The following is a 12,219-nucleotide window of genomic DNA, read 5'->3' on the forward strand; positions in this document are numbered from 1 at the left end:
ACATTGCGTCGCGTTTCAGGGTTGTTACAGGTCCGTAAACCTTTAAAGCCCACCTGTTCAGTTTACAGTATCTCTCTAACTCAGTTGATATTTTTGATTTGGTGCCATGAAGCGTGTGCCTACTCACGCTCTAAAAATAAACACAATAAATAAATATTATCAACGCTTCAACCTTGCCCCCCACCGCCCCGTTAACATATTGAAAACAAACTTCATGTACCAAAAGAAAGCTAAACAGGCTCAAAATTTGCCAACCGGTTCCAGAGACATGAGCAAATGAGGACTCATGTGTCTCCTCTTTCTTCTCTCCACCTTGTAAGTGGGGTCCACTTGACCTAACTACTTGAAATTTAAAATCGTTTGAGTAAGTTCAACATGCTAAGAGTATGCAAAAAAAATTCAATATTTGTCGAAAGTGCTAAAGTTATAAGCAAATCCATAACTCCGTCAACATATCGCTATGATTAACCATATGAAGCCCACCAAAAAACATTTCAAATACTCTTGGACATATTCCCTCGAAATCACGCAAAGACACAGCTCTGAGTAGTTATACTGCCGTGCCGCATTTAGTATCATTCCAAGCAGTGTTTTCTTTTGCATTAGTAGAGAGCAAAAATGCTTTTTACCTCTGTCCACCTCTCTTAATTTCATCGCCCCTTTGACTGATCTGTACGAAACTTGGCAAGCCAAACCATAGCAAATCACTATTCATTTTAAGCATACTGACTTGTTAAGGTTCAAAGTGAGTTTATTTCTGTATATTCCATTTTTTTTTTTTTAGTGTTGGACGGAAATAAATCTTGCTTTTTAACTGTATTGCCAAAGTATAAATACATATTTTAGGTTGAAAATGGATGTCACGTTGCAAACGTTTCGTTGTAATGGTAGTGTATTGTAAAAGTTGCATTGTAAAGGTTGTTTCCCCCCATAACAGTCCCAAAGAGAGGGGGTTTCCCGAGATTGTTGCTACAAGTCATAATCACAATATTATTCTTATCAATGCGATATAGCCAGTCGACTGACACCTGAATGTCCCTCAAGTGGTGACTATGCCCAGATCCGGCCAGAGCAGGATCTTAGTGCCAACCACTTAGGAACTGGAGTACCGAAGACCAGAGTCTTGGTGTGAGGGGTAGAACATACAGATAAAATAAAAGGTAGCAGCGAGGAGCATTGTCGGACGCCAAAGATCAACACCTACATTGCAGACGGTAATGCGAAGGATTCACTATAGACTGAAAGAAATTACTGAGGACAATTGAGAAGTGTCCCCCATCAACACTGCCTGAGCCAGCTTGTCATGGAGTACAGAAGGATCACCTTTGTGTAAACCATGGACAGATTGAGAGTGTTCACAGCCACAGCGTGTCTGTGGTTGGTTGCCAAGTGGACGTCATCAGTGATGGGAATGAGTACTGATTTACTTCCTCTGGAAGAGAGCAAATGATTGCTGGTGATCAGACGAACATTTTCTTGATCAGTACCATTTTGTTGAATTCTCAGTGGCAAAATAATACTGGAGTAAGTTCTTTGTAACCACCCCACTCAAGGCGCTCCCTTTACTTCTGCATACATGGAAAGTCCTCCATCATCTTCAATTCATTACCAAATTTAAAAACATGCCCCATTTCCCTAATCCCATAGAGAAGTTGGGCAGAGCGATGACGGTTAACATGCTTTCAACTGAAAATCTATGAACCTTCCTGTTGTGGGTTGAATATCTTCTGAGCTGAGCTTGCTGTTTACCCTCCAGAGCTATATTCAGCTGGCTAATAATAACGCCTGAAATTTATAGCAACCCGAAGCCAATAGACCGGCATAAAAGCACTCTATAAAACAAAATATTTTATTTGATGTAATACCCTTCTGGGCTCACAAAATATCAGCAACAGACCCAGCTCCTCCCTTTCCACTCTCTTCTCAGAAGCTGTAACAGGAGTGGGCGTCCAGGGTCGTCGACCTCCCAGTGATTTGTCAGTCTGGCCGCACCCTGGGCAGGGCCTCTTAAAGCTGATTACAGATCTGGCTGTGCAGATGGATTCCCCTTCAAGAAGGCCTTCCACCATGGACCTCTCCTGTCCAGAGTGAGGCTGCACTAAAGGAAGGCCTGGGGAGGCATGACGGATCACCGGTTAATGGGGTAAGCAAGGGACCCTGTGATCACTGATACAGCAAGAGCAGGGAGGGAGGCTAAGACAACACTGTCTCCAGCTCTCGAGGAATGCGAGCAGGAAGCCTTCCTGTGACAGCCGCCTCATTCTTCTCCCTTGCATCTTGCTGCCGGTTACATTCCTCGCCAGAGCTTGGGCGAGCAGTGAAGTTTTACACTTGGCAAGATTGAAAGACATAGTATCGCACTAGGAGTCTTTTGATAAACTGGGATTTAATACTCTACCCCAGGGACATCTTAAGGATTTTTGGGGCCCTGGGCCAAACGTATTTTCGGGCCCCCTGTTCGGAACAGCTTTGAATTCATGATACATGCTTAGCTCTTTCATGCCCTCTAAATGTGTTTGCATCTAATATTCAGGGATAGTAACTTGTGTTTTCAATATTGTAACACAGTAGCAGCTCACTTAGCGTTTCCAACCCTAGCCCGTCTGTCACCTGACATGTCTATGCGCATACTTTTGTGACAAAAAACATAAACATAAACGAAAGAGGCCACATACTTTTTTGTGGGAAAACTGTTGCAACTGCTGCTTGCCAGCAAAAGAGGAATATCCAGGTGTGGTGTCCTACTAAATACTCGGCGGCCATCCTGGAAGTGACATTGTGCCTGGGGTCACACTCAGCGGGGCTTGCTTCAAGGCCAGAAGGCCACAGAAAAAATACGACCCTGGGCAGTGAGGAAAGACTAATGGGCTGTCCCCTCTAGTGTCCCCTTGCGGGTGGCGTGGCCATTCACCGACATTACTGCAAATAAACTTTGTGACACCCTACCATTTCTCATATGTGACATCATGTTTTGCTCTAAAATATTTTTTTATGGCTGTTGCATGAGACATAAACACAATATTTCTCTGCCAAAAGTCTGTAATTGATTCTCACACATCACCCACATTAAAAATATATTGAAGGAAAATGGTATTCGAAAAAATATGCTTAAGAATTATTCAATGCAAAAAAAAAAACAATTGATGGCCGTAATGTGGACAATGCAAACATTCACCCGAAGTCACAAGGATCTGGGTTGAGTCCGTCATTCTTTTACTCACCACACCACCCCAGATTGGACCCAACCATATGCAAATCAGTCTTGACCCCGTTCCTTATGGGAACAGTCCAGCCCAAACTGCCAAGCCAGGTCCTCGCTGGACCGTAAACAAGCATCATGGGACCGGGTTCAGGGCTTCACCCTTCATCAGCCAGGCTAGCTTGAATCCAGTGGTGTAGTGAGCACGAAAACCACGTCTGGGCATACCCTTCCCACTTAAGCTGACATATGCAAAAAAAACAATTGATGGACGGAATGTGGACAATGCAAATATTCACCCCCAGTCACAAGGATCTGGGTTGAATCCATCATTCTTTTACTCACAACACCACCCCAGATTGGACCCAGCCATATGCAAATCAGTCTTGACCCTCTTCCTTATGGGAACAGTGCTGCCCGAACTGCCAAACCAGGTCCTCGCTGGACCGGAAACTAGCATCCTGGGACCAGGTTCAGGGCATCACTCTTCATCAGCCAGGCCAGCTTGAATCCAGTGGTGTAGTGAGCACGGTACCCACATTTGGGCATACCCTTCCCACTTAGGGCGACATATGCAAAAAAAAGAATTATTCAGGGCAACCAGGACAAGATTCTGCAGAACAGAGCTGGCTCTATCAAGGGGGCACACTTTACTCATGCCTTAAAACTCCTCTGCTCTATCCCAATGTGATAGAAATGTGTACTTACTTTATGTTTTCTATAGCACGTCAAATGTTCCTCTCCAGCATGGATGACTTTGCTGAACTTGTTTTACTGGGTTTTCAGTGGGCGAAGCTGCCAAGGTACTGTACAAATGTACTGTGTTTTTGTGAGCTTTCTTGTGGCCACCTGACACTGCACGTGAATCCAACGGTACTGGTAATGCGGTCTGTATCCTGGCAAATATAAGGCTTTAGCTGGGAAATGAAACTACAGGAGTGGCACAGGTGTAAAATCAGGCCCATTTATTTGATCAATGCATTTCTGTCTCTAATAACTTTAATTCCTGCAAAAAGTAACATTTTGAGCGCGGGATTGATGAGCTAGCTTTAAGTGTATGTGTGTCACATAAAACTATGTCATGTCCTCTTTTTGGATTCCTTCACAAACTTTCATACTCTTTACCCTCCCAAGTGCCAAAACTGTTAATTATCCATGAATTTAAGCACAGCATTGCCGTAAGGCTTCTTGGAGCTGGCGGACACATCTTATGAAAAGACCGTGGTGAGTACAGAGCCTGGTCCAGTTAGGGAGCCAAAAGCCAAAACGTTAGGACTTTCCTGAGTTTTCAGCTAGTTTGGTTCTGCCCAGATAGCAAGGGGTAGGGATCGCCAGTCGCCATCAACGGCCTCTGAGTGGACCTTACCGCCAACAGTGGTCTGATTGCTACCAACAAAAAAACAGCAACAAGCCGAGGAGTTCTTTGGCCATTTAAACTTCAGGCTCAAGATCGAAAGTTGTGAAAATAGCCCCTTTGTTCACAGCAATGTAATATAATTGTTTCATGACCAGGGAGATATGATCTCTGCTCTCTATTCAAAACCAAAATTTGATTCAACAAGCCAAGGTGTGAGTCAAATGTAATGCTTATTTTTTTTTTTTTTTACACAGGGCTCAGGGACAGGTTTGTCACATCTCCAAATGGAAAGGGTTTGGAAGTCAGCAGGACTGCTCTCTTAGCTACATTAGATTTCATGTGGCTGAAACACATCCAGTTTTCTACAGCACCAGAACAGTCAAGCAGATAAGAAGTACGCTGAGTAGATAACCTTAGATATTCAAAGCCATCTGGATGTCATCGTCATACATGAAGAATTAAAAGCAAAGGACGGTATGAGGAGGTGAGCTGAAGGAATCATGATAAGACTGAAAGAGAAGTAACGAAAGAATGGATCCCTGTGGAGCTCCACAGGAAAGTGATGGATAGAGAAGGTGAAAGGAGACAACATATCTTGTTGCATTCGCAGTCACAGAAAATCCCTAAACCAACATAGAGCAGAATCTTTGAAGTCGAGAGCACTTAGCCTACATATAAATGTAAATGTAGTGTATTTTGTAAAGCACACAGCTGCCCCAACGGGGCGTCCCGGCGCTATATAATGCTGTGGAACCCTTCCTGGCTCTCCCTGTGAGATGCCCCTCCTGGGCACCCCCAAGGTGAAGCCAGGCATCCCAGTGTTGTTGGGGCCGTTGTGGAGATTAAGCAAGCTATTGCCCAGAGTTGCAGCGTGGGATCCATGATTAGAGTAGGCGCAGAGGCGAGAATTATCGAGTCAGCAGACATTGAGCCCAAGACCCTGCCGCGTCGGGACTTAACCCCTGGTACCGGGCCCGATCTCTGCTTCAGAGTCTGCCGCTCTAACCAGTGAGCCACACTTCTCCACTTCTTCTATAGGTCACCCATAAAGAAACTGGGTGACCTACAGTGACTAGTGTTGCTGACAGTCGAGTAATATCAGGGCAGCAGAAGGACAGTCATCTAAGAACCAGCATAGTTCATTCAGAGCAGCCACCACTATCGTCTCTGGGGTGCACCCTGGCCAAAAGCCTGCTTGCAAATTCCAGTCAAGATGGTCACCGTGAAGTACTTCTGTGGCCGAGCTCCCTAGCTGTCTCAGACTCCTCATTTCTTTGGTCAAAGTGACCGACCCTTGCAGGTGCCAGTTGGGAGCCCAAGTAAAAGAGGTGTGGTGCACTGAGAATTGTTGGGTAATCATGCTTCAAGTGGAAAAAGCGCAATGCGGAGTAAGCCTCAAAATGACACAGAGGAAGTCACTTTGTCTTGCAACAATGCACATCTCCTCTGTGTCAGTGAGAGGTGCTGAGAGTTGATAGCAACCAGAAGCCCAAAACCACACAGGGAACTGCCCGAGGTGTCATTGAGATCCTGGGGTTTGTGGCAGGGCCCAGCATGCACAAAGTGTGGGCATGAATCAATGCAACACAATGGAAGCCACATGGGTCTGATAGCAGTGCTAACATGAAGGCCACACATGGTGGAAGTGGCATGTGCTAACGCATCACCGCAAATGAGGGCTAAGGCCATGAAGTGATATACAACTCACTGGTGCCCCCAAAAATCACACAAAGGAAAGTTAGTGGACCCTGAATCCCTAGCACAGCAAAGCAATGGAGAGTGGACGACCCATCCTGGCACTACTAAAGAACTAGAGGGGGCAAGATGGATTCTGGCCAAGGTGGGCAAGATAAGGAGCTGATTACACCACATGGAGAGGGTACCAACCATTTCTGATGGAGATCGACATCAGTCTATTTCTGGCTTATCCCCAGCTCTGAAAGCACGCTGTAACCAATAGTAATATGGAGACAGATGTGACAAAGCAATCTGTGAGTGAAACCTTGTTTACATGGTAATATTCTGCAAACAAGATTTTGCAGACGTTTGGAGTCCAATTGATTTGTTTATATAAATGAGGCCCTGCACTTGGTCGGAGAGAAGTGAAGGAGAGGGAGTGACTAGTGTAACACTCCCTGAAAGTGATCTAAGATACACCCAGTAGTCTCCCTGTCGGTACCAGCTAGGGGAGCAGAACTGTCCAGCAACATCCAGAAGGCTCTACAATACATAGGGTGTTTTTTTTTACATTTAGCCTTACCAGACTAAAAGCTTAAAATGTTGTAGAATTCACCTGTTGAAGGGCCACATAAATGTAGCAACCATATAAGAAGCAGACATTTGATGAGATTGACAGATGCTTTTAATATCTGAAGCACAACTATCTAATGAACAGCATGGCAATCATAACTGAATAGCATCTGTTACCACGCATGCCCAAACCATGGGTGCCTTAACAACGCAATCAGTACCACGACTGTGTCACTACCACGAGTTCCACCATAACGCAAGTGATTACAATGACTTGCTGAAGGGAAGCGCTGGACTTTGGAATAGTTTAAATTACTATTCCAACTCCAGTCAGTGTATCAGTAGGAAAGGTGTTGGACTTAAAATCCAACACCAGTCCAACATTGCACTTTCTAAAGCAAGTGGCAGTTATGACTTGCGCTGTAATGGGACTTGTGGTAATGTTGCAGTCATGGTACTGACTGCATTGCAAAGGCACTACGATGTAATGCCTGCGTTGTAATAGATGTTTCCCACCACAACCAACTAAGCCCAGATGACGAATTACTTAAAAACGTCACTGGCTGAACTGGAACATGACCTTAAGAACACTATCACTGACAGTCTAAATCTAGGAATTGTTCTCAGCAAGACATCTCCGAACTAAAATGTGACACACAGTATATAATTAGTGCCTCAAGGCCTCAGAGTTACAAACAAGGAGAAAAGAAAACTATGGGGCTTCTACGGTATTTGTTTTTACAATGAAATGTTAATTTATCATTGTACATCTAAATATATCTGTTTTGCCAACTGTTCAATATCATTTATTTAAAGAGTACAACACAAATTTGCATATTTATTTATTTATTTATTTTTAGAGTTTTATATAGCGCGAACAAGATCTTTGCAGATATCAGAGTGCTTTACAGAAACAGTAGGTAGGAAAACAAACTTTTGAAAACAGTGTAATATACGGTAGGGAGTGAGTTGCGAAGTAGGGTAGTACTCGCACAAGAGTATGCACACTAATAACAATCTAGAAGCAATAATATTGAAGCCGTGCAATAACGATTCGAGTAAGATTATAGCACCCCAGAGGGTGAGTAAACACACTGTTGAGAACAGAATAATAGGCAGTAGTGAATGGATTGCAAGTTAGTAAGGCACTCAGGACACAGTGTACAGCCCTAGTAAACAATCTGGAAACAAATATTAAGGCATCCGTGCTATGATTTTAGTCCAGTAGCAGTCGTATAAGAGTCTAATATAGATAAGCAATCAGGTAGCCGGTAGACTAGGAGCCCTGTACTGTCATTGATCCAGTAGCAATAGGGTTCAGGTGAACTTAGCCATAAGGATGGCTTTTACCTCTTTCTTGAAAAGTACAGAGGAGGGGATAAGCCTAGTTTCTGGCGGGAGTGCATTCCAGATCCTGGGTGCCATTCCTGAGAAGGAGCGTTTGTATGTTTTTTCCTTCCGGAATCTGCGAGGTTTCAGGAGGAGATTCTTTGTGCTTCTGTTGGATCTTGAGACTCCTGATATAGTCAGTTTGTGAGTGAGGTAGTTGGGTGCCTTGTGGTGTACGGCCGAATGTGTCATACAGGCAATTTTCAGCTGTACTCTGGCTTCAAACGGCAGCCAGTTCAGGGCTTTTAGGTCAGGGGATATGTGCGAGTGTTTTCTTGAACCAGTGATGAGCCTTGCGGCCGCGTTCAAGGAGGCTCGTAGGGGCGCCGTTGTTGTTAGGGGGAGCCCGCTGAGAGCCACAATTCCGTAGTCTATGCGAGGAATGACTAGGGCTTGTACAACAGTTCGGAAGTCCTTGGGTGGTAGGAAGGGTTTGAGTTTTCTCAGCGTGTTGATTTGGAAGTTGGCACCCTTGGTTGCTTTGCTAATATGCTGCTGCATGTCGAGATTGGAGTCAAGTGTGATGCCAAGGGATTTCGCCGAGTCCACGATGGTGGGGTGGACATTTAGTGCGGTTAGATGATTGAGCCAGGTTTGGGTGATGGCCTTTTTCGCAGGAGGTGAGATCAGAAGGAACTCAGTTTTCAGAGCATTTAGTTTAAGGTGATTGTCGGCCAGCCATGCTTGAGTGTTTCTTAGTGTGGCATTCAAAAGTTTGATGTCTTCAGGGGATTGAAGTTTGAGGTAGAGCTGAGTGTCATCTGCGTACATATGGAAGTGTACATTTGATGCTTGAAGCAAGGTGGTGAGTGGTTCCATGACGAGGTTGAACAGTGTGGGGGATAGGGAGGAGCCTTGTGGGACGCCTAGTGTTACGGGCACAGGCGAGGACAATGCGTTGTTGATCTTGAACTTCTGAGACCGGTTGTGCAGAAAGGAAGTGAACCATTTGTGAACCGTCCCAGATATGCCCATTCTGTTGTTTAACAGCTCCAGTAGATTCTCGTGTTTGACCATATCAAATGCGGAGGAGAGGTCAAGGAGGATGAGGAGGCAGGACTCGTTGTGATCAAGGATTTGGAGGGCGTCATCAATTATGTGTGTCATAGCCGTTTCCGTGCTATGTTTTGCTCTGAATCCTGATTGGTGAGGGTTGAGGAGGTCAAACTGCTCAATGTGTTTTGTCAGTTGGAGTTGTACGCATTTTTCTAGCAATTTGGCCAGAGTGGGGATATTGGTGATAGGTCGGTAATTGTTTAGGTCGGCCGGGTCAGCTGTGGGTTTCTTGAGTATAGGCGAGACCTGCCCTATTTTGAGGGAGTCTGGGATGACTCCTTGTTGCAAGGAACAGTTGATGATTTTAGTCCAGAGTGGGAGGAGCATGGGGGTGAGGGCTTTAACAGCGTTGGCAGGTAGGGGGTCTGTGAGGTGATTGGCGGGTTTCAGGTTGCCGAGCAGCTTGTGAATTGATTCTTCAGTGTAGGTGTCAAAGGACGTCCATGAAGCGTTGTTTTTAGGTTGAGTGTTAGTTATGCCTATGGAGCAGGAGTATCGACTTACGTCGTTGATGAGATCACTTCTTATGTTGTCGCTCTTTTGCTTGAAGAAAGCAGAGAAGTCTTCGCAACTTGGAATATCCTTTGCTGAGCTGTTAGGTTGTGGAGGCTGCGTCTTGGTTTGGGTTTTGACTAGCTCGAACAGTTTTCTTGGTCGGTGTTTTGCTTGGTCCAGCTGTTGGCTAAAGAAGCCTGATTTCGATCGTTTGATTTTTCTGAAGTAAGCGTTTCTCTTACTCTTAAGCGCTCTAAGGTGCAGTGCTGAGGGGTCAGATCTCCACGTGCGCTCTGCCATGCGCATAGCACGTCTGTCCTCATTGAGTCTAGATCATCATCATGGGTTCGAGTTCTTGGTGGCGACTCTCTTCATTTGCAGGGGTGCAGCTTCATTGATTATTGTAGACATAGTGTTTAGATAGTGGTCGGTCAGTGAATGCACATCAGAGACGCCCGTCGGGGGAAGAAGGAGATTGCCTGTGTGGGCAGGCAAGGAGTTTGGGTTAAGATTCTTCATGTCCCTCTTCCAGATCTTGGTTTTGGCAGGTTAAGCCGGGTTAAGTTTGACCTTTTCGTTGATGAAGAAGGTGATGATGTGGTGGTCTGACCAATCACAGGGTTCGATTGCCTCCAGCTGGGTAGAGTCTTCTTTGGCGATGATATGGTCAAGGATAGAGCCTTTTACATGTGTTGGACGGTTGCAGATTTGGGTGAGGTCAAGCGCGTTGAGGAAAGTCTTAAGACTATTCACCACAGCGTCTTTCTGGTCGTTCCAGTGGAGGTTGAAGTCTCCCAAGTATATTTGATTGATCTGTCGACCGGCGTTGGTGGATATCGTGTCCATGATTTGTTGGGAGAAGGTGAGGTTGTCCCTGGGTGGGTGGTAGATAACATGAAGGGAACACACAGGTTTGCACTCGCTAGTAATATCGAGGCAGATGAGTTCGCAGGAGGAGAGGGAGGGGGAGGGACCTTCAGTGATGACGAGGTTACTCCTGTAGATGCAAGCTATTCCCCCGCCCGTCTTGCCATCTCTGTCAAGTCTAATAATGTGATAGTTGGGGGGGACTAATATGTCCATTATAGGTGTGGAGGCTTCAGTTAGCCACGTTTCAGTCAGAATGGCTAGATCGAGGTCCATTGATGAGATGAGATCCGCGATGCTGGCGGAGTGTCTCGGGGCCGATCTGCAATTGAGCAGGATACACTTTAGTTTGGGGGTGAAGAGAGTGGGTGAGTGTTCTAGGGCGAGGGGTACTTTTCTGAGATTACAGGTGACGGAACTTCTATTGCTCCGTGTGGGGGGCCTGAGGGGATTTGTGATAATCGTGGGTATGGGAAGGTGTGTAGTGGGTAGGAGTTTTGTGGGACCTGGGCCATATGAGCGGAGTAGAGTATGCAAGTCTCGGTCAGAGAGGGGGTGTAGGGTGCGACGGGGGCGGCCGGTGGCCTTGCGGTCGGGGATCGAGGGCCAGCGCGGGGAGTGATGAGTGAAGAGGTTTGAGGGGCGAGTGGTGTACTTGTTGGGCGCAGAAGTGAAGGGTAGGGGGTGTCTGGGGTATGTGAAAAGAAGTTCTTTGATGGAGTGAAGATCTTCTTTGACTTGTAGGAGGGTGGATATGATCATGTCCAAAGTAGGATTGGGGATGGTATTGGGAGTGAGAGCAGTGGGTGCGTCATTGAGTGGGGCAAAAGGGTGGGCAGTGGGACGCGTGGGGCGGGATGTGCACGCGATGGTGCATGGCTCTGCGGCCGTAGAAGGTGGGGTACAGGGCTCTGTGGCCATAGTAGATGGATGAGAGAGTTTGTGAGCAAGGGGCGGGGATGGTGTGGATGAGGACAGGGGGAGGTTAGTAGCATAGGTGATGGCGCTGGAGGAAGGTGGCGCAGGTGAGTTGAGGGATGAGTGTAGGCTGGAGAAGGAAGGGGTGACATTAGGATGGTGGGGGCTAAGAGTGGGGGGGGCTAGAGGGTAGGGTGTTGGGTTGAGGGAGGTGGAGTGTTCCGTGAGTCTGGCTGGTGGGGTGGTGTAGTGGGGAGTGAGAGTGGGGGGGGAGAGAGGGAGAGAGTTGGTCGTGTAGGGGGGCGTGAGAGATATGCTCAGTGCGGTGTGGGTGGGTTCTGTGAGACTCGTGTGAGGTGGGGGATGGGGGGTGGGGGGTAAGGAGGGTGGGGGTATAGGGGATTTGTGATGGGAGATATTCAGCCGTGCATGAGGGGTGTGGGGAAGTGAGATCGGATGGGTGATCGATTACGGTGGGATCTGAGACATTCGCAGGAGTCGTAAGGTGGGGGGTGAGGAGGGTGGGGGTATGGGGAATGTGCGAGGGGGGGTGAACTTGGCCAGTGCTTGGGGGATTTTGGGAAGTATGATCGGGTGTGTAACTGAGTACCGCGCTGGACAGAGGGGAGAGGTGTGAGATGTTCCTCTGCGGTGAGTATTGACGCTTGGAGTTGGGGGGTGTTGAGTA

The sequence above is a fragment of the Lissotriton vulgaris genome, chromosome 7 (assembly GCF_964263255.1).
Source record: "Lissotriton vulgaris chromosome 7, aLisVul1.2, whole genome shotgun sequence".
In the NCBI taxonomy this organism is placed as follows: domain Eukaryota; kingdom Metazoa; phylum Chordata; class Amphibia; order Caudata; family Salamandridae; genus Lissotriton; species Lissotriton vulgaris.